The sequence below is a fragment of the Vulpes vulpes genome, chromosome X (assembly GCF_048418805.1).
Source record: "Vulpes vulpes isolate BD-2025 chromosome X, VulVul3, whole genome shotgun sequence".
Classification (NCBI taxonomy): domain Eukaryota; kingdom Metazoa; phylum Chordata; class Mammalia; order Carnivora; family Canidae; genus Vulpes; species Vulpes vulpes.
In genome coordinates this window covers 39,523,914-39,545,042 of record NC_132796.1, presented here as the reverse complement: position 1 = coordinate 39,545,042, position 21,129 = coordinate 39,523,914, and the positions used below count along the sequence as shown (strand labels likewise).

Sequence of the window (21,129 nt, the reverse complement as noted above, 5' to 3'; positions counted from 1 at the left end):
AGGACAGGTGCAGGGGAGGGGGAGGTGTGGGGAGAGGTGTGGGGGATATGGGGAAGACTATGGGCCAGGTGCTTGGCAGCTGGCTCTGGCATGCCTTCTGAGACCAAATGCTGGGGACAAGGTATACACTCAGGAACTGCCAAGTGGTAGGGCAATAAGCTGACTGACTTTTCAGGCATGAGTGGGGGTGGGTGGTGTTGCTGACACTTTCTGTGTTGTAGATGACAATTTGGAGATGTGAAAAATTTTAAGAGATTTTTAGCAAGTGCGTGTGTATGGCTGGTTAAAAGAAGTCTGCACCATTGATTTCGTCTCCTGACATTCTTTTTTTTTTTGGAATCTCTTGACATTTTTAAAGAAGATTTTATTTTCTCATTTGAGAGAGAGCGCGGAGGGAAGGGCAAAAGGAGAGGGAGAGGCGGACTCCCCACTGAACAGGGAGCAGGATGCAGGGTTCCATCCCAGGAACCCTGGATCAAGACCGCAGCAGAAGGCAGATGCTTAACCGACCATGCCACCCAGGCATCCCTAGTCTCCTAATGTTTTTCTAGGAAAATCTCCCAAGTTTACCACAAAGTTGGAAGAATTTTATAATGAACACACATATGCCTATCTTCCAGATTAGTAGCATTTTAAGATACTTGTTTTATCAGATAATCTAACCATCTAGTTGTTCATCTAACCATCCATTAGCCCATCTTATTTTCTGATGTGTTAAGAAAAATATTTACCCCTGAATGCTTCTGCATTATAGGTTCAGTATTTTTTATTTTTAAAAAGATTTTATTAATTAATTAATTAATTATTTGAGAGTGAGAGAGCACATAAGCAGGGTGAAGCATGCTCCTCCACTGAGCAAGGAGCCTGCTGTGGCACTCAATCCCAGGACCCTGGGATAATGACCTGAGCTGAAGGCAGCTGCTTAACCAACTGAGCCACCGAGGTGCCCCCAGTATTTTTTAAACTGTTTTTCAGTTAAAATTTACATACAGTGAAATGCACAAATTTTTAGTGTAGAATACAATATTTTCTATCCTTTTGTCATATTTCACAAAACTAAGCTTCTGGTTCTAGTCACAGAATTTATACATATTATTTAAGAAGTGCAGTTTTTTAAAAGATTTATTCATTCTAGAGACAGCACATGTGCATACACACACACACATACACACACACATAGAAAGACGAGTGGGAGGGAGAGAGAGGGAGAATCTCAAGCAGACTCCGCACTGAACCTGCACTGAGCCTGGCGCCCAACACAGCACTTGATCCCACAACCCTGAGATCACGACCTGAACCGAAACCAAGAGTTGGTCGCTAATGTGCTCCCCAGGTGCCCCAAGAAGTACAGTTTTGAAAGTAGTTGAGAACGAGAGCATATGAGGAGCATATTGTAAAGATTATATTCAGTGTAACATGAAGTTTATTCCTTTACCACCCCTGACCCTTACCTTAATTCTCCCCCCACCCCCACCCCTGCCATTGGACAGAGAAGAAAGTTAAGTAGTTGATTGGTGAAGATTTTTTTTTTAAGGATCCTAAGGTGAAGGGCTAGCTAAAAAGTGACTTCTGACTTTTGCCATTTGCCTGTTGGCAACCACTTTCTTCCACTATTCCTTTCCTTTTTTAAAAAAGATTTTATTTATTCATGAGAGACAGAGGGGGTGCAGAGACCTAGGCAGAGGGAGAAGCAGGCTCCCGGCAGGGATCCGGGACCCTGGGATCACGCCCTGAGCCAAAGGCAGACTCAACCACGGAGCCACCCAGGTGCCCCCACCTTTCCTTTTCTTAAATTTAAGGAGAAACTGTTTAGTCCTCCCAGTTCATAACAACCCAAAACTCTCCCTTGATTCTTTGTAGCTGTTCTATAAAAGTCCCATTAGAATACTCCATGGCAATTCGTGATGGTTTGTGTCCATGTGGAATTAAGGGTCCCTAGGGAATGGCAGATTACTTCAGTATTATGAGGGCCAATTTGTCATGCTCATTAGGAAAATGGGGAATGCAGATGTTGATTTTTATTTATTTTTGGTTCCCTGGGAGAATCCTTACTTTGCATTATTTAATTGTCTCTACACCACTGCTCTGCCACACGGCTTGAATGATGGAAGAAAAACCCCAAACCTGGGTAGGACAAGAATTTGCTCTGGGTCTGTGTGATGTCCTGTTTTAAAATGGTGGGGAGGCGATTGGAAAAGGTTTGGTTCTACAAATATTCAGTGTGTGCATCCAAATGCCAGGTGCTGAGGGTGAAACAGAGAAACTTAAAGACACACAAGTCTAGAAGGAGTGTACTGTTTACTTGGGATGGAGAGAAGATGTAGGTATGTGATAGGTCATGAAGGATCCGGATAATCTGTGTAGTCAGGAGTTCAGAGAACAAGCAGTGGCTGGCAGCTGGTGGTGAAGAAGGTTTCTGGAGGGCGGTGGTTTGAGGTGGTGGTTCTCTGTGGACAGAGAGAAGAAGGGGAGAGGGCTTGCTGGGTCCCTGTAGATTGCTCACAGCAGAGATGCTTTTTTCCTTCAATCCAGCAGATTTGAGGAGGTCTTGACAGATAATGTCGAAAGGGAAATTGTCACGATTATGTCGGCTTAATTGGCAGATCATTTAAAAAGGCCATTACAGTCTATAGTTTCTGGGATTAGTTTCCATTTTTCACCTGTGGTTAACAAATCATACTACACTAGAGCTTTGCTTTTTTTTTTTTTTTTTTTTTTTTTGGTCAAGAGAAAGAATGGTATCCATTTCCTGATTAGTTATTTAAATAAATAAAGAATTTGTGTGAGTGGTTTCTAAATAAGCTTATGAGAGAGAAATGATGCTCAAACAACCTGTGTGGCATACATTTTCAATCTGAAGGTGTAAAGGCAAGTGTCCCCCATCTTCATGAGAAGACTGAAGAGTTAAAAAAAAAAAAGACTGAAGAGTTGTGCTCCTTTTATTAATGGGGACGTGGTCACTGTTTCAACCACAAGCCAACAAAAAAGGCCCAGTAGCATTTCTTATGTATAGTTACTCATCTCCTTAAATGTTGCCCCCCCCCCAAAAAAAAAACCCGAAGGGATAGGAAAACCAGAAAAGTGAGGGGGGAAGCTGTTGATTTAAAAAATACAATGAGTAACTCGTTGTGGTGACTAATACCAGTGGACTCCTAATGAGTTAACAGTAGTGAATTTAGAAGGGATATAAGTAGCAGGAGAGCTATTTAAAGATCACTTTAATACAAAAGACCGTGGAATTGGTCACATGAATCAGGATTCCCTTTGGGAAACTTGGAAGTAGATCATTTCTTTCACCCCTACAGAGGTCTGTCTCTCCTTTATCTCAAGGAGTCATCTTGACAAAGTTAGAGACAAGTTCTTGCAAGTATGGCTCCTTTCCCACTTGCTTCTTGGGGAGATTTCTTGGCTAATGAGTGTGCTTGTGGTTTTGCATTGAAGAAACACTGGGTGTCCACTGAGAAGCAAGAACAAGCAATTTATTTTTTAAAAAAAGTTGGTGATGGTGCCTGTGAACTAGACACGAGAGGTTTGCTGATTTATTCTCTCAGTTTTTGTTTCTTTTTCTTTTTTAAAGATTTTATTTATTTATTTATGAGACACACACACACACACATACAGAGAGAGAGAGAGAGAGAGAGAGAGAGAGAGAGGCAGAGGGAGAAACAGGCTCCATGCAGGAAGCCCCATGTGGGACTCGATCCCAGGACCCCGGGGTTCACACCCTGAGCCAAAGGCAGACGTTCAACTACTGAGCCACCCAGGCCTCCCTCAGTTTTTGTTTCTAATCATGGTGTACAAATAAAAGAATAGACCAACCGTCCTTTTTGTAACCGTTTCATTCAATTTTTTTAAGCAGAAAGTTTTAAAATTGAGAATTACAGCATTTAAATAGACCAACTGTACAGCTGACCAAAAAAATGCAAAGATGGGAAAGTCCATGGTAGGATTTCCAGTTATCTGAGTGTTAAACAGAAAATGTTTTTTCCCCCATCCTTGTTTGAAAATATTTTTTTAAAGATTTTATTTATTCATGAGACAGAGAGAGGCAAAGACAGGCAGAAGGGAGCCTGATGCAGGACGTGATCCCAGGACCCCGGGATCGATCACAACCTGAGCTGAAGGCAGATGCTTAACCACTGAGCCACCTTGGTGCCCTGAAAATATTTTTATTTTTTTTTAATTTTTTTAAAATTTTTTATTTTTTTTATTTATTTATGATAGTCACAGAGAGAGAGAGAGAGAGAGAGGCAGAGACACAAGCAGAGGGAGAAGCAGGCTCCATGCACCGGGAGCCCGACGTGGGATTCGATCCCGGGTCTCCAGGATCGCGCCCTGGGCCAAAGGCAGGCGCCAAACCGCTGCGCCACCCAGGGATCCCCTGAAAATATTTTTAAATGTTCATTTCCCTTGAAACTCCTTTTTCCTAACTTCACTCAACCCCGACACAGATAAGGGCTCTTATTTCCTGTCATGTAGGTATGTGATAGGTCCTATTTTTATTATTTTTTATTTTTTAAGTATTTGAAAAGGTGTTATTTATTTGAGAGAGGGAGCTTGAGCTGAGAGACAGAGGGAGAGGGAAAAGCAGACTCCCTGCTGAGTATGGAGCTTTATGCAGGGCTCCATTCCAGGACTCTAGGGTCAGTACTTAAGCTGATTGAGTGAGCCCCCAGGCACCCCTGTCTTATTTTTATTGATACTGATTATTGACTGGTCTCTTGTCATCCTCATTAGACTTAAACTCCCTGAGGCCAAGGCCACCATGTGGGTTATTATTACTATACTAGCACCCATGGAACCCAGTGTCTAGCAGGTCCTCAGCACTTAATTAGTTGATCAAAGAACTAATATCATAAATCATACATTAAAAATGGATTTATCTAGGTAGTGTCTTGGGGATTATGATGCTGTATCGGATTTTTTCGTTTTCTTTTTTTTTTTCTTTTAAAGACTTTATTTATTCATGAGAGGCACAGAGAGAGAGGTAGAGACACAGGCAGAGGGAGAAACAGGCTCCATGCAGGGAGCCTGATGTGGGACTCGATCCCCGGACTCCAGGATCATGCCCTGGGTGGAAGGCAGGTGCTAAACCACTGAGCCACCCAGGGACCCCCTGTATCGGATTTTTTTCTTGAAAAAGATCTCAAACTCACTAAACCTAGGACATAATTACATATTAAATTTTTAGTTAAAATCTTTATTTTTAATTTTTTTAAAAGATTTTATTTATTCATGAGAGACCCAGAGAGAGAGAGAGAGAGAGAGAGGGGCAGAGACACAGGCAGAGGGAGAAGCAGATTCTATGTAGGGAGCCCGATGTGGGACTTGATCCCAGGTCTCCAGGATCAGGCCCTGGGCTGAAGGCGGCGCTAAACCACTGAGCCACCTGGGCTGCCCGTTTTTTTTCTTTTTTTAAAAAAAGGTTTATTTATTTTTAGTAATCTCTGTACTCAATGTGGGGCTCCAACTCATGATCCAGAGATCAAGAGTCACATACTCTACTGACTGAGCCAGCCAGGTGCCCCTCCCATTGTTTTTCCTGTTAGATTTTATTTTCTCTCAGTATTTGGGATTTCCAGGCACTTGGGTCACTCTTAAATTTTAGATGTGTATATATAGATAATATGCAATTTATAATATATATTTTAGTTATTTTAAGTTATAATATATAACATAAACATATTTAAATATAAATTATACTGAATAAGTTTCTTTTTTAATATGATAAATATATAAGAAAATTACCTCAGAATGTGTGAATTTGAAGAGCATGAATAGGGAAGACAAAACCTCAGGTTTTCTTGGTGAATATATTATCTGAAGGTCTTTGAAGAATTTATTGAACGAAATATTTAAATTCAGGTATAGGCAAGTTCATGAATAATTTTAATGGTTGAAAAATAATGAATTGAAATTCTTTTTTTTAATTGAAATTCTTATTAAAGCATATGAGATTCTCTCCGTTTAATTTCTTCAACATGAAAAAGCATACCCTTACATGTAAAGCTATAGATAGTTTAAGTGATTTTGTCTTAAATTTAGCAGGCTTATTTTTCAGTTAGGGGTGCTGAGAGGCAGACTCACGAAATACCGTTCCCTCCAAACTGGTGGTTAATTTAGATGAAGTTTTAGAGTACCAGCAAAAACATTTTATAGAGCTTGGTGTTGTATTAAAGGAAAATTTCATGTAAAAATTTTGCTTTCACAATTAGAACAAATTGTTTTTAAAAGGAAATAGTTTGTAAGATCCAGTTTGGTTATCGCATTCTATCATTTATAAATTTTGTTGGTTATATGAGAATGAGAAGCGAATACAGAGAGGGATTTTTATGGACATTTGATTGAAGAGTTGCCTCCGGCTTTTGCATGCCACCTTCATCTAAGTTGAGAGCATCTCCGTTTTTATGTCTTCTGGCCCGGGCCAGGTATTAAAAGTATTGTCTCTTTTATGTAGGATCACTATTTCCAGTTCGTTCTGAAGTTACTATAAATGTTTATCCTGTAACGTTCAGAGATCGAATGCTTTCCCATCTTATCCGAGTTCAGGACTTTGCAAATAGGTTAGTAAATGGCATGACTCTATTTTCATTTTGACATCTAAGTATCCCCAAAGGGATTTAATCCTTTAAAAATTTTTTTTCACATTAGCAATGTTTGAAATCTCTTTCATAAAATCAAACCTCAAAATGGAATGGAATTTAATTTAACATCCTGGGTTTATCAGAGCCTCTCAGCAGAGAGCAGTGGCAAGGAACACGGATAATAGAAATGTTTTACAAGGAAGATATTGAATAGACCAGGAAATGCTATAGATACATTAGATTGAAGTGCAGAAGCCAAACCATACGGGAACTGGTAGACTCTTAGCTATTTGCAGGAAGATGGGAAGTGTGTGTGTGTGTGTGTGTGTGTGTGTGTGTTTTAAGAGAAAGAGGGGCAAAGGGGCAGAGGGAGAGAGCAAATCCCAAGCAGGTCCACACCCAGTGTATAAGCCCTATGCGGGGCTTGATCTCACAACCCTGAGATCATGACTTGAGCCAAAATCAAGAGTTGGATGGACCTTTAACTGGCTAAGCCACCTAGGCACCCCAAGGATGGGAAGTTTCTAATGTTGGTCACCACTAAAGTGCATGGGTTGATTCAGACTGTAGGGGGTGTGGCACAAAGTAAGGGCTCAATAAATGTGATGAATGACCAAATTCATTAAACCTTATATTAAAATTCTGGAATGCTAATGAAGCTTGAATCCTGAAAGAAGACAGCTTAAGAAAATAAAGCAAACATTGTTTTATGTAGCGATAGTCAAGTCACAGAATCCATTCTACAAAGAGATGGTGCCCATTGACGCTATAACATAAGCTCAAGAAAAATTGGTGTAAGGTGATTGATGGAGGGTAAGAGGTGTCTCTGGTAACTATAGAAAATAGGGTGCCACCTAGTGGAACCATTTCACTAATGGCGTATTTTGCATTAAACACTTTTTGAAAATTCATTGTAAAACCTGTAGCAATTGATTTTCTTTCTCAAAGAGTGCTTTTTAAAAACTTTTTTCTTGTAGTTAATTTTGTATTTGCTGAAGAGTTGTAAAAATAATACAGTTCCTATATACTCCTCACTGAGCTTCCTCAATCTTGCATTAACAATGATACACTTATCAAGACATGGAAATGAAAGTTGATGTGAAACTACCAACCCAATTCCAGATTTTGTTTGGATCTCGCTATTTTCCCACTGATGTACTTTTTGTGTTCCAGGACCCTACGGTGTTTTTTTTTAAAGATTTTATTTATTCATGAGAGATACACAGAGAGAGAGAGGGAGAGCGAAGAGAGAGAGGCAGAGACACAGGCAGAGGGAGAAGCAGGCTCCATGCAGGGCTCCTGACTTGGGACTCAATCCCAGGTCTCCAGGATCAGGCCCTGGCCTGATGGCGACACTAAACCACTAGCCACCCGGGCTGCCCCCCTACAGTGTTTTTAGTCCTCTAAAAGAGATGGGAGATCCCTCATCTCCAATCTGAGACAGGCCCTCAGTTCAAAGAGTGTCTATTATAAATAATCTCTAGGAATTTTTGATGATCAAGAGGATTTAGAATATAAAAGGTAGTCATAAAATAAGAATTTTGATCTGGATTCTCATGGTGAGCATTGTAGAGTTGTCAAATCACTATGTTGTACACCAGAAACCAGTGTAACATTGTGTGTCAGCTATACTTAAATTAAAATATTTGATCTAGCAATATTTATCCTGCTTATACATTTTATTCCACCCAATCTTTTTGTTTTTAAGATTGTATTTTTAAGGAATCTCTACACCTAATGTGGGGCTTGAACTCACGACCCTGAGATCAAGAGTCGCATGCTCTATCAACTGAGCCAGCCAGGTGCCCCCCCTTTAAAGACCCCCTCAAGTCTTTTTTTTTTTTTAAGATTTTATTTATTTACTCATGAGAGACACAGAGAGAGGCAGAGACACAGGCAGAGGGAGAAGCAGGCTCCACACAGGGAGCTCGATGCGGGACTCGAGGGACTTGATCCTGGGACTCCAGGATCACGCCCTGGGCCAGAGGCAGGCGCAAACCGCTGAGCCACCCAAGGATCCCCCCCCCAGTCTTTTAAAATCACTTTTTATATTCGGAGAGTGCTGTAGAAAGTTTTACAAGTAAAACTACTGAAAAGTAGTGAGAGGCAGGAATGAATCTTTGACAGTTTTCTCATTTTACTTGAAAGAAAATTGAGCCATAGGGGAGTTTTATATTTTGCCTTCACTTGAACAGCAGTTTCATGCACACTGGCAGGTAGAAAAAAGGACGACAAATTACACAGCAATTGAAAAGTAAACCTCATTTCACCAACATTTTTTATTATGACAGTAACTGAGATTTAAAATGAAAGACGAGACTTCTCAAATTTTATACTGTCGAATAAATCAAATGTATTATTCCTCAAAAGTTGGTCTCTTCAGTGCTTTGAAATGCTCTCAACACATATGCTTATCATGTTTTATCTAGTTTTTTTTTTAAACCAATTACTGGCACTATCCATTTCAAGACTTTCAAAGTAACTTTTTGCTGTTTTGTATGTAGAAATAAAGTTTTGTATTACAAGTTACTTCAAAGATGCAAGTGATTTTTTTTTTTTGGTCCTTAAAATCAGTTATTTTGCTCTCAAATTAACATAATGGTTTGAGGAATCATGATTAAGTTGGAAGATGCTGTGTAGGAAAGAAGAAATGACAAGTTGGGGGATGCAGTGTGAAGCTTATTTTATTTGGTTTATGGCTTCATTACTCAGACTATTGCCTTTTGCACTGCATGAGTATCCCCTGAATCTGTTGACTTCAGTGAATTCTGGGGTACCTGAAAGTAGTGGGAAGGCCTGGAATTTCCACACAGGATATAACATTATCCTTTAGTGTTGCCCCTTACCCACCTTTCTCAGATCAACTCCTGTTTGGTGATGCCATATGAAATGAAACTGCCTTCTAAACCAAGATGAATGACTCAAGAAGGCCTCCTTGGCCAACAGAAGACTGGCTTATTCAGAAAACTCATCATCAGGTTGATGTTGGCATGAGGGAAGGATGGATGTGCTATGTTTTCCAAGATACCAACAGTTTTTTGAGCTGTGGTCTGCCCTTAAAGTAGCCACGCTTGCAGAGGCTGTGGGACTTTGGAAAGCCAGAGTGTCTGCTTTCCCAGAATGCTTCACTTGACTGGGAAATACAAAGGTGTCGCTTTTCTATTAATTGTGTAAAAACCATATTTTTTGCTCAGTACATTTTAATTCCTGTCTTTTCGTATGTGCATAGGTCAAGTTATTTGAGACTTAAACACAGAAAGGAATTGCCTGCTGTTAAGGCAACCTAGAGAAGTAGAGAAATCAGTGATTCAGATTTCTTAACCCTACTATTAGGAACCTTTCTCTCCTTTCCTTTGACCCCAGGCAACACAATGGGGATGGAGGTGGGAGGCACTTCTTACCGGGTGCCCTCCTGTCTGACAGAAATAAATTAGTATATAGTATTTATTCATATGTGTAGCTGTTAGCTATTACTCCGGTTTGGGTAAAGTAGTTGAAACTTAACCAGAGCCTCAAGGAAGTAATAACTGAAGGCCAAGGACTTAACCATTTTAGGTTTGTGAACATTTGAGCAAAGTGAGAATTTTGCTGCCACTCACTCGCTACTCACACTAGGGCCAGCCCTGCCAGTTTCTAATCACATAAGAAACACGCAAAGTAAATCTTATAAAAACTACGAATTATAAATATGATTTCCTCTGGAACACAGGAAGCAAGCATTTGTGAGGCCTGGGAATGAAAGGCTTTTCCAAATGAAGCCCTTTATACCCATGTACTAGATAGATTGTATACGTCTTGTGAACTGAACTTGAGAGCTGCATATACACATTCTGAAGGATGTGGGAGAGATCAAGAACTTCCCTATTTGGATGTATGATTCTAGAAATTTGTATATCTATATGTTTATTCTAGGTGGAACCTTAAATAATTTTTACATTCAAATAATTTGGGGGGCACCTGGGTGGCTCAGTGGTTGAGCATTGTACTTTGGCTCAGGGCATGATCTCGGGGGCCTGGGATGGAGTCCTGCATCAGGTTCCCCGCAGGTAGCCTGTTTTCTCTCTCTGTGTGTTTCATGAGTAAACAAACCTTTAAAAAAATATTCTGTGCTAATGTTTAGCAAGGTAGTGATTATTTTTCATGTGCCTCCATGTTTTATTTTGACAATTAACCATTAAGTATTTTTCTTAAAACTGACACATTTTTTATTATTTTAAGTAAGTTCTATGCCCAACGTGGGGCTTGAACTCATGATCTCAAGATCAAGGGTCACATGTACTACCAACTGAGCCAACCAGGCACTCTGTCATAAGACATTTTTAAGTAACATTTTTGTTCCATTTCTGTATTTTTTCTCTTATACTAAGTGGGAAAAATTATATTGCTTCTTCTTGCAGTTGTTAATGAGCAAACATTTCTTTGTTCTTTTTTTTTTTTTTAAAGTAGGCTCCACACCCAGCGTGGAGCCCAATGTGGGGCTTGAACTAATGACCCTGAGATCAGGGTCTGGGGTGAAATCAAGAGTCAGACACTTAACCAACTGAGCCACCCACGTGCCCCTCTTTGTGCTTTTTAAGGAGAACTTCTTTAAAATGGTGGAAGTCAGACATTTTATGCATAGCGTGAAGGTCCAAGGAAGGTAGTTGGGGGTGACAAAAGAGGGGTTCATGCTCCCCTTAGAAATATCGAGAGATCGAGTGTCCCTTTGTACAGTAGTTAATGCAAACCCACTTATTCTGAATGAATTTTCTTCTACTGACTCTCAACGTAGGTTCCTTTATGTTAACTTTTGACTACAGTAGTAGTTACTGCTTTTTAAGATTTTATTTATTTATTTATGAGAGACACAGAGAGAGGCAGAGACATAGAGAGAGGGAGAAGCAGGCTCCCTGTGGGGAGCCTGATGCGAGACTTGATCCCAGGACCAAGGCCTTAGCCAAAGGCAGACGCTCAACCACTGAGCCACCCAGGTGCCCCAGTTATTTGGTTTTTAAAAACAGATTTTTATCACTGCAAATCGAGAACACTTCAAGTGGGTTTAAGAACAAGGCTGTTAAAATGAATGACCAGGATGTTAAATTGTCCCCTGGGTTGTTCAATGTTATGTGCTTGAGTCCTTATGTTGAGTGAGTAGTTTCCGTTTCTGTACTTGGTACAGTTCTTAGTACTTCATAAATGTTGGGTATTCTATAGCTATATTGGGTTCCCAGAGCATGCAATATTCTCAAATTGAAGGCCTATGGAAGAGTCTTGTACAGTGTTTAATGAGTGCTAAGGTTTTCCTCTGTTGGAATTATGAAAAAAATACATTTTTCTTCATGTACTCTAAATCCTGCATGCTTTTAAAATAGGCTGGGTTTGCCTCTGCTGTTTTCATGACCTTCCCTTCATTATTACTTGACAGTCTTAGAGAATGAGGCCTTTGCCGGTAGGTTAACTTGATTGTAATTTGTATGTGTCACAAAAGTACACGCTTGTTCTTTCATCATCAATACTAAATCAGAGTACTCTTTTAAACCTTGGATTTTCTTTTGTCCACTCCTTGCACTCTTAGCTGTGGGCTAAGCAAGGGTGTTGAGATTAGCATGGGGCCCTGGGTTTTGGGTGAGCTGTTGACTTGATACTGTGCTCATCTTACGCATTTATAACAACTAATAACAAAACATTTATAACATTAATAACAAAAAGAGTTATTAATGATAACTCTTTTACTTTGTAAAAGAGTTCCCAGCCTGTAAGAGGATGTTGTACTTTAAGATCGGTCTTGGTTAATGTGAGAGAGGTTTGTAGCATCTGGGGAATGGAGTTCTAGAAATTTGATTATAAGGAAAGGGAGCGAGGGATGTGGTCTGTCCTGTTTTGGGTTAAGCAAGGTGTCTAGGAAGTTTTCTTTGAAGCCTGCATTTACTCACTGGTGTCAGTTTTTTAAATCCTGGTCCATCTTCCCCTTCTCAGGAACCACATAGTAAAAGATAGGTATTTTTGGTAATTAAATACCTGGCATAGGGAGAAGTAACAATGATTGCTGTTTTCAGAAGGGAAGCATAGTGTTCTAGATCCATTCCTCCCTTCTTTTTTTTTTTTTTTTAAACAGAGAGAAACTGAGTCCTGAAAGGTTGTGACATCCTTGAAGTTATACAAAGAAGTAGCATACAGCTCATCTAGAAGTAATATGAGAGCAGCCTCTAGTTGATTGGCACCCTCTTCAAGAGAAATACTTTTGCTCAGCTTGGTGAGTATTGCCATTCTGATTACATCACTTACGATTTTTTTAAAGATAGGTTAAACTTACATTGAAGAAATACATATGTTGCTTTTAAAATGGAGACTTTTGGGTAATATTTAGATCTATCCATATGTTATGGTTTAGGCCAGATTAACCAGCCAGTTTCAGATCGGTTTTTTTTGGGAAAGCTTAGATGTATATTCATTCGAAGTCTCTGTCAAATCACAGCTTGTAGAAGCTATTTCCAAACGGCCTTTCATTTACTGGTTAAATTAAGGATACTTCTTGGGGTGCCTGGCTGGCTCAGTGAGAGGAGCATGTGACTCTTGATCTCAGGGTTGTGAGTTCAAGCCTCATGCTGGGTGTAGAGATTACTTAAAAAAGATGCTTCTCTGAGGAAAAGATCATGTGCTCCGAATCGAGGCCGGCCATCCTTCCTTGGTGTTTCCTATGCTATACCTCCCTTCCACCTGCCTTTGAAGCATCATGTTCCTGTGTCCTGACTGCTTCCTTTTTGGTGTCCCTCTGTCCTCATGTACTTTGGCTCCCGGAGGGCCCAGGGGCTCAGGTCCAGGTAGAGGACCTCACCAAGGCTGCTTGATTCCCCCTTTCCCACCCACCACTGGAGAGTCACAATGAGTGGGTCACCTGCCTGGAAAGCTCCCCTGGGGTTCTGATCTACCACCAGGGGGGAGAAATACTTGCTGTAATGAGTGAAGGACCCCTTTCTATGGAATGAAGCTCAGAAAGTGACATGGATAATAAAAATTTCTGGTTGGAATCCTTATTTGAGGTCAAAGGAGGATATGAGAGCTTTTTTTCTCCTATTTTCTCATGGGTCTTCGTTTGTTGAGCACCTGTGTGTGCCAGGCTCTAAAAACAGTATGGCCACACTTAAATCCTTACTGCAACAGTGTAAGGAAGAGATTATTGGCCATATGTTAGATATGAGGTCATAGATATTTAAGAGAGGCATTCAAGTCATATGATCACAGTTAGTAAACCATAGAGGGGATTGGTTAGTTTTGCTTGTCTGTTTTCACCGAACCATCCTATGACAAAAATACAAAATAGATGTTTGGTTTGATACTCCCTTTCTTTCTTTCTTTTTTTTTTAAAGAAGTTTTTTTATATCTTTTTAAAAGGATTTTTATGTATTTATTCATGAGAGACAGAGAGAGAGAGAGAGAGAGAGAGAGAGACACAGGCAGAGGGAGAAGCAGGCTCCATGCAGGGAGCCCGACGTGGGACTCGATCCTGGGTCCCCAGGATCACATCCCGGGCTGAAGCTGGGCCATCCCGGGTAAACCGCTGGGCCACGGGGGCTGCCCTGATACTCCCTTTCTTACTTGGATATCAGTATGCATAACAAGATTGTGATCTTTCAAGGTATATACTTTTGGTTTTGCAGAATTTTTGTCTGATAATTAAATTGTGTATTTGTTCAAAAAAGCATTTTTTTTGAAGTTGCACTATATGTCAGATTCTATACTAGGTGCTCCGGATACCACAGGGAATGTATGTAAAAGTAAGTATTAATGGGCAGCCCGAGTGGCTCAGCGGTTTAGTGCCGCCTTCAGCCCAGGGCCTGATCCTGGAGACCCGGGATCGAGTCCCACTTTGGGCTCCTTGCATGGAGCCTGTTTCTCCTTCTGCCTGTGGCTTTGCCCCTCTCTCTCTCTCTCTCTCTCTCTCTGTGTCTCTCATGAATAAGTAAATAAAATCTTTAAAAAAAAGTATTACTCTTACCAAGTCCTGAGAAAAAACTAGAAACTTTATCTGTGCGACTCACAGAATTGCTGAACCAATTGGGTATTTCTTGAGGTTACTTAGCTAGCTCCTGAAGGTCTGGGGGAAATGTAAACTAAATCATTCTGTGACTAGTAATTTTTAAGGAGGGAGATTCCATTAAGCCTTTAAGATAGCTGCTGCTTGAGACTGGTCTAGCCTGGTGTGATAATGATACATTTTTTCTGCCCCTTCACAGTTGGCTGGTATATATGTGCATTTTAAACCAAATATATTTTAAAACCTTCCATTCTATACCTTTGACCAAAATAACCACCTTCAGAGGTTTGGAATTGACAAGCAGAGAGCCCAGGCAGGTGCTCAGACTCCTGTTTAGTAGTGGTGTGGTTGGAACCCTACCCACTGTGGTGACAGTCTCTGACATTACTCCTATTTTTCTGTCCCAAACTGTTTTGGTCAGTTTGCCCTATGTTGCAATGTGGTTTAGAAACTTCTAGGAATATCTCTTCTCGTAATTATCACAGGTGCCTCATAGGTGACGTGACTTGGTTTTTTTTCTTCCAGAACACTCTATGCTTCATATAGAAATACATGCCTTTTTTTTTTTTTTTTGTTCTTCTGTTGATTGCTGTGGTGAAAAGAGCCTGACCTCCTATTATGATAGAATTATCAGATCATGGGGTATAGACTTGAGTCTGTTTCATCAAGCTCTCCCAAATGGGGATTTACCATCTTCCTGTAAAGCTACTTTCACCTCAGGTCTCCGGTTCTATGATTGCATTTATGTCTTAAAAGTATAGGGAGGAAATTAGAAACTTAAAAGTGCTTCCATCATGAGAGTGCCCATTGTAGGGGAAATCTCAACCAAAAGAATAACTAGATCAAATATTTATAGAACTTTCCCATTAAATTTGTTAATATTTATCAAGTTCTGAGATAAGCTAGAAGCTCTGTGTATATTTTTGTATGTCCTTTCTTCACTGTCAAGGTGTGGAAACAGAATTCCTAGATTCATTCCCTGCTCTGAGGAACTACCTGGTTTACCAAGCAAGGAGCTCTTGCTCCCTGGAGTATGTCATGCTGGTTGCTGGAGCCAGTTTCAGGGCCTTTGTGGCCACAGGGCTATTTCCCCTGCAGGTATCTGGCTAATGCTTGGCTTGAGTCACCACTCAAGTGGCTCCTTTGTCTTGGTCCTACAAAATTGCCCAGGGCTAGAATCATTACTTCTTTCAGTGTCCATCTTTTTTGTCTTAGCTCCTTGTTGGACTACTAACTTGGTACTAACTTGGCGCTCTCCTCCATGTATCCGTCCGAGATTGTGCTTTAGATACAGGACTAAAGCACTTTCTGGGTTGTAGACTTTGCCAACAGGAAATTTTATTTAATCACCAAACGATCACATGGAATCATTCCTCAATTTACCAAGGTGAAATTTTTCTTCTGGGACCATGTGATTAATTCTAGTGCTGGTGGTAGTGGGTTGTGTCTTCAGAAGCCTTTTGAAGGCAATGTACTTCCACTGCCTACATTTCTCTCAACCTTCACACTCGTTTCTATTCATCTGTGTAATCATTTAATGTCTGTATTCCCTACTGAAGGTGATGTTCTATGATGACAGGAACTGTCATCATGTTGCCTCACATACATAGTAGCTGTCCAGTCAACACTTATTTTTACATAGAGTTGTAAATAGCACTGACCTGGGACCCCGCCACTTGGGCTGCAGTCCCATTTTGACCTCTGCAAGTATACGACCTTGAGCCAGTCACTTCCCGTGTCTAGAACAGTCTCCTCATCTTGTGAAAGAAGGCAGGCCATGGGCAGGGAGATTCATGAGGTGGCGTTCAGCTTTACGAGTCTCAGTTTGTGTCTGACTAAATGGAGGAAGAATTACAGCCAGTCTTTTGAATGCCACGACTTTGTTTCCATACCCTGGCTGATTCCATTGAAGTACTCTGCCTTGGGCTGGGAATGGCTGGCCCATTGCCTTCTTGAGAAGCCTGTGCCAGAACCCGAGTCACCTCCTTTGGGACATCTGAGGGCAGTGTGTTTTCCAAACTTTTTCTGTAGCAGTTGAATTCTCTTCACGATAATAAAAGAATTAAAAAGGCTGTTCATTATAGGTGCGGTAGAAGCCATGTTGGCACTTGACCTGTGCCTGGGTACATGCTGCTGTGTGTAAGATAGAAGTATCTCAGAAGGTGGTTTGGAGGGTAGTTGGCTCTGATGGTGAGGGTGTGGAGACTCTGTGGCCTTCCTTGGCCAGCTTTACACTTAGACCTGACCCCACCCCCCATACTAACCTGCCAGCCCCAGTGCCACCTCCACCCCCGTGATTCCCAGCTCACGTCATAGAACAACATTCTGGCCTGACCAGGTAACAGACATTTGGGTGGCTGCAGTAACTATACTTGCCAGGCCAGTCTCAGAAACAAGGAGTCTGCACTTTACCCCCTGAGCCTCCCTGTAACTTCCACTTTCCCCCTCTCCCCCACCACTATCCAATTACTAACAAGATTGGAAAACTCTCTGTGACAGTCCAAAAGATCTTGGATCAAATTGTCTCTTTTCTAATCTAGGAGGAGTCAGATAGGAATCCAACAAGAACTTCTTAGACCAATCCTGAAAAAATTACAACCTATCCAAAGTCACCTGAGTTGATATCTATAACCTCGGTAGTCTTATAATCATTAATAAAACTGAATTCATGGTTAAAAACCCTCTGAATAAGAAATTTGCAGTCCCAGATAGTTTTGCAAATGAATTCTAACAAGCATTTAAGGAAGAAAGTAACACCAGTTTTAGACCATCTATTTTACAAAAGAGGGTAAATTTGCCAGTTTATTTCACAAGGTCAAAATCACTGATACTAAGGATGGTAAAAAGCAAAACAGCAGTGAGAAACCCACAGACCAGTATCCTCATAAACATAAACAAATTCTTCAAAGGATATAAGCAGTATTAATTGTCAAATTTATGTGTGTAGAGTTGTTTGTTATATTCCCTTATTCTTTTAAATATCGGTGGGATCTGTAGTGATATCCCCTCTTTTATTGGGTAAGAAATAAGGTTTTCCTTTGTCAGTCTTGCTAGAGGCTTAACAATTTTGATAGTGTCAGAGAACCGGCTTTGGTTTCTGTTAATTTTTTTTTCTATTGTTTTTTAGCTTTCAATTTCATTTATTTCTGCCCTTATCCTTAATATTCCCCTACCTCTTTGCTTTAGATGTATTTTACTCCTTATTTTCTAGTTTGTACAGATGGAAACTTAGATTATTGATTAGCGACACTTCTTTTTTTCTAGTATAAATATTGAATATAGGGCAGCCCCCGTAGCGCAGTGGTTTAGCACCGCCTGCAGCCCAGGGCGTGATCCTGGAAACCCTGGATCGAGTCCCTCGTCAGGCTCTCTGTATGATGCCTGCTTCTCCCTCTGCCTGTGTCTCTGCCTCTCTCTCTCTCTCTCTTTCTCTGTCTCTATGAATAAATAAATACAATCTAAAAAGAAATAATAATAAAAAAATAAATATTGAATATAAATTTCCCTAGAAGCACCATTTTAACTGCATCCCACACATTTGATGTTGTATTTTTATCTTGTTCAATACAAAAAAAGTTTTTTTCACTTGAGACTGGTTTTTTTTAGCCATATGCTGTTTAGAAGTATATTGTATTTAGAAATTTCCCCTTTCTCTGTATTTTGTTTCTGTCTTCATTCTCTTTTGTTTTGATTTCTAGTTTAACTTCATTATGATCAGAAGACATACTTTGTATGTCTTCCAGTTCTTTTGAATTTAAGTTTTATACTTCAGGGTACAGTCTTGGTGAGTGTTTTACAAGTACTTTGAAAGAATACGTATTCTGTTTATGTTACTGTTTTGTAAACACTCCCTTCAATTGGTTGGTGGTATTTTCTGTTTATTATTTCTATATATTATTGAGAGTGGAATGCCAAAGCTTTCAACTGTGACATCAGATTTCTTTCTTTCTCTTTTGAATTCCTTCAGTTTTTGCTTCCTTTATTTTGAGGGTTTGTATCTGGGTACAAATGTACTTAGGATTGTCCTGTCTTGTCAAACTGACCCTTTTATCATTCTGTAACATCTTTCTTTGTCCCTGGTAATGCAGTTGTCTTTGTTTTGAAGTCAAATTGTTTATATATATATATATATATATATATATATATATATATACACACACACACACACACACATATATATATGATTCTTATTTTTTTATGTAATCTCTACACCCAGCCTGAGGCTCAAACCTATAACCCCAAGATCAAGAGTTGCTTGTCCCACCCACTGAACCAGCCAGGTATCCCAAGACTCCAGTATTCTTTTGAAAGGTTGTTTGCTTGTTATACCTTTCCCCTCCTTTTACTTTTAACTTATCTACTAATAATATATTTCAAGTGAGTTTTTCATAAAATGTAGTTGGTTCCGATTTTTTTAATTCATTCTCACAGCCCATGTCCTTTAATCTACTGTTTAGACCATTTTAATTGACTGTAATTGTTGACACGCTTGGATTCATCCTGCCATTTGACTATTGATTTTCATTCCTGTTTTCTGTGTTCTGCCTTTTGAGTTATTTGAATATTTCCTAGTGTTTTATTTTAATTCATCTCTTGTATGTCTCCTTATATCTTTTTTTGTGTTTGTGTGCCTGCTCTGAGGATTACAATGTATACCTACTTTACTGGTTTAAGGGGACTGTGGAGACTTTACCACTCTTCTCTTGTTACATTTATCTTACGGTTACAATGGCATACACTGAAAACCCCATAGACAATGTTACAATTTATGCTTACAACAAAGAGCTCAAGAGGAGAAGTAGAGTGGTTTTTCTTTTTAAACCCAGATGTTTACCATTTCTGCTGCTCTTTCTTAATTCCTGATGTTCCGTGTTTCCTTGTGGTATCATTTCCCTTTTGTCTAAAGAGCTTTCTTTAGCTCTTATCTTAGAGGAAGTCAGTTGCATGTAAGTGATCTTAGTTTTCCTTCATTGGAGAATATCTGTATTTTGCCCTCATTCCTGGAAGATCTATTTGCTGGATATAGAATTCTATGTTGGCAGTTCTTTGTTGAAGTGCATAAGATAGATTGGGCCACATCTTTCTCTCTTCCATGGTTTCCAGTAAGGAATCCATAGCCATTTGAGTTTTTTGTGCTTAGAGGTAATATGTTTTCTCTCACTCCTTTCAAGATAGTTTTGTGTCTGGTTTTCAGCACATTTTTCTTTGGGTTTATCCTAGGTGAGGTTCGTTCTGCTTTTTGAATTTGTAGATTTATGTCCCTTGGGATATTTTAGCAAGTCTCCAGCCACTAGTTTGTTAAAATTTTATTTCTGCAATGCACTTTCTCCTCTGTTTTTGGGACTTCTGTGATACAAATGGCAGACCTTCTGTAACTGTCCTCTGAACCCCTGAGGCTTTGTTGTTTTGTTTTAAATCTTTTTTTTCTCTTTGTTGTTCAGATTGGCTAATTTCTATGGCTCTCTCTTCAAGTTCTTGGACTCTTATCTCCATGCTGTGTTGAATCCATACAGGAAGTTTTCGTTTCAGTTATTTTATTTTATTTTATTTTAAAAATATTTTATTTATTTATTTGAGAGAGAGCGTGTGTGAGTGAGCACATAAGCCAAGGAAGAGGGAGAGGGAGAAACAGACTCCCCTCTCCGCAGGGAGCGTGATATGGGGCTTGATCCCAGGACCCCGAGATCATGACTTAAGCTGAAGGTAACCGCTTCACCAACTGAGCCACCCAGGCACCCCACAGTGATGTTATTTTTCAGTTCTAGACTTTCCAGCAGTTCTTTATAGCTTCTATATCTCTGCTTAGACTTCTACTCTTCTGTCGGTTTCAAGATCACTATGATTGGTTGCTGGAGCAGTTCTATAATAGCTGCTTTAAAGTCTTTGTCAGATAGTTCAAACATCTGTGTCATCTCAGCCTTGGCCTCTGTTGATTGTCTTTTCCCATGCTGAGTAATTTTGGATATTATCCAGGACATTTTGAATGTTATGTTATGCGGCTCTGGATCTTGTTTAAATCCCATGGAGAATGTTGATATTTTTGTTTTAGCAGGCAGTCGACTTGGTTATGTTCAGAGAGCAAGTTCTAACCCAGTCTTCTGTGAGCTGCGGTCCCAATGTCCGTTCAGTTTGCCTGGCCTCGGCAGTGCTCTTTGGAAGTGTCAGGTGTGCATGCCCCGCAGTGACCCATCGGGGACATAGGCCATCCTAGTTCTCTTGGTCTCAGGTACGCCATTTAGGATGTGATCCACGCATGACACACTTGTGGACGAGCCCGTGAATTGATAAACAACTTATGCAATGCCTCTCCCAAGCTTCTCCCTCTCCATAATTTCTTCAGCACTTTCCAATTCCATGGGGCTTCCCTGTTTGGGTCATTTAGCTGGAAAGCTTTGGATTTCATTGCTCTGCTCTGCCACATATGTGGCACAATGGGGCTCGTGCCCCTGGCACCAAGTGACGGGAAGGTTGAGAATAAAAATGGCATGGTTTTCGCCCATCTTCTTGGAACCCTGGCTCTGTTGAACCCAG

The 21,129-nt window shown here is 40.2% G+C and overlaps 1 long non-coding RNA gene across 2 annotated transcripts in view; it reads left to right on the top strand.

Annotated features, from left to right (window-relative positions):
• LOC140596302 (uncharacterized) overlaps positions 1-21,129 on the top strand; it is a 128,186-nt gene that overhangs the window by 38,887 nt on the left and 68,170 nt on the right. For both annotated transcript variants that reach the window (XR_011998336.1, XR_011998337.1), the window contains exon 5: positions 12,679-12,816. This is a non-coding gene — a long non-coding RNA (uncharacterized lncRNA). The remainder of the gene's footprint in view (positions 1-12,678; positions 12,817-21,129) is intronic.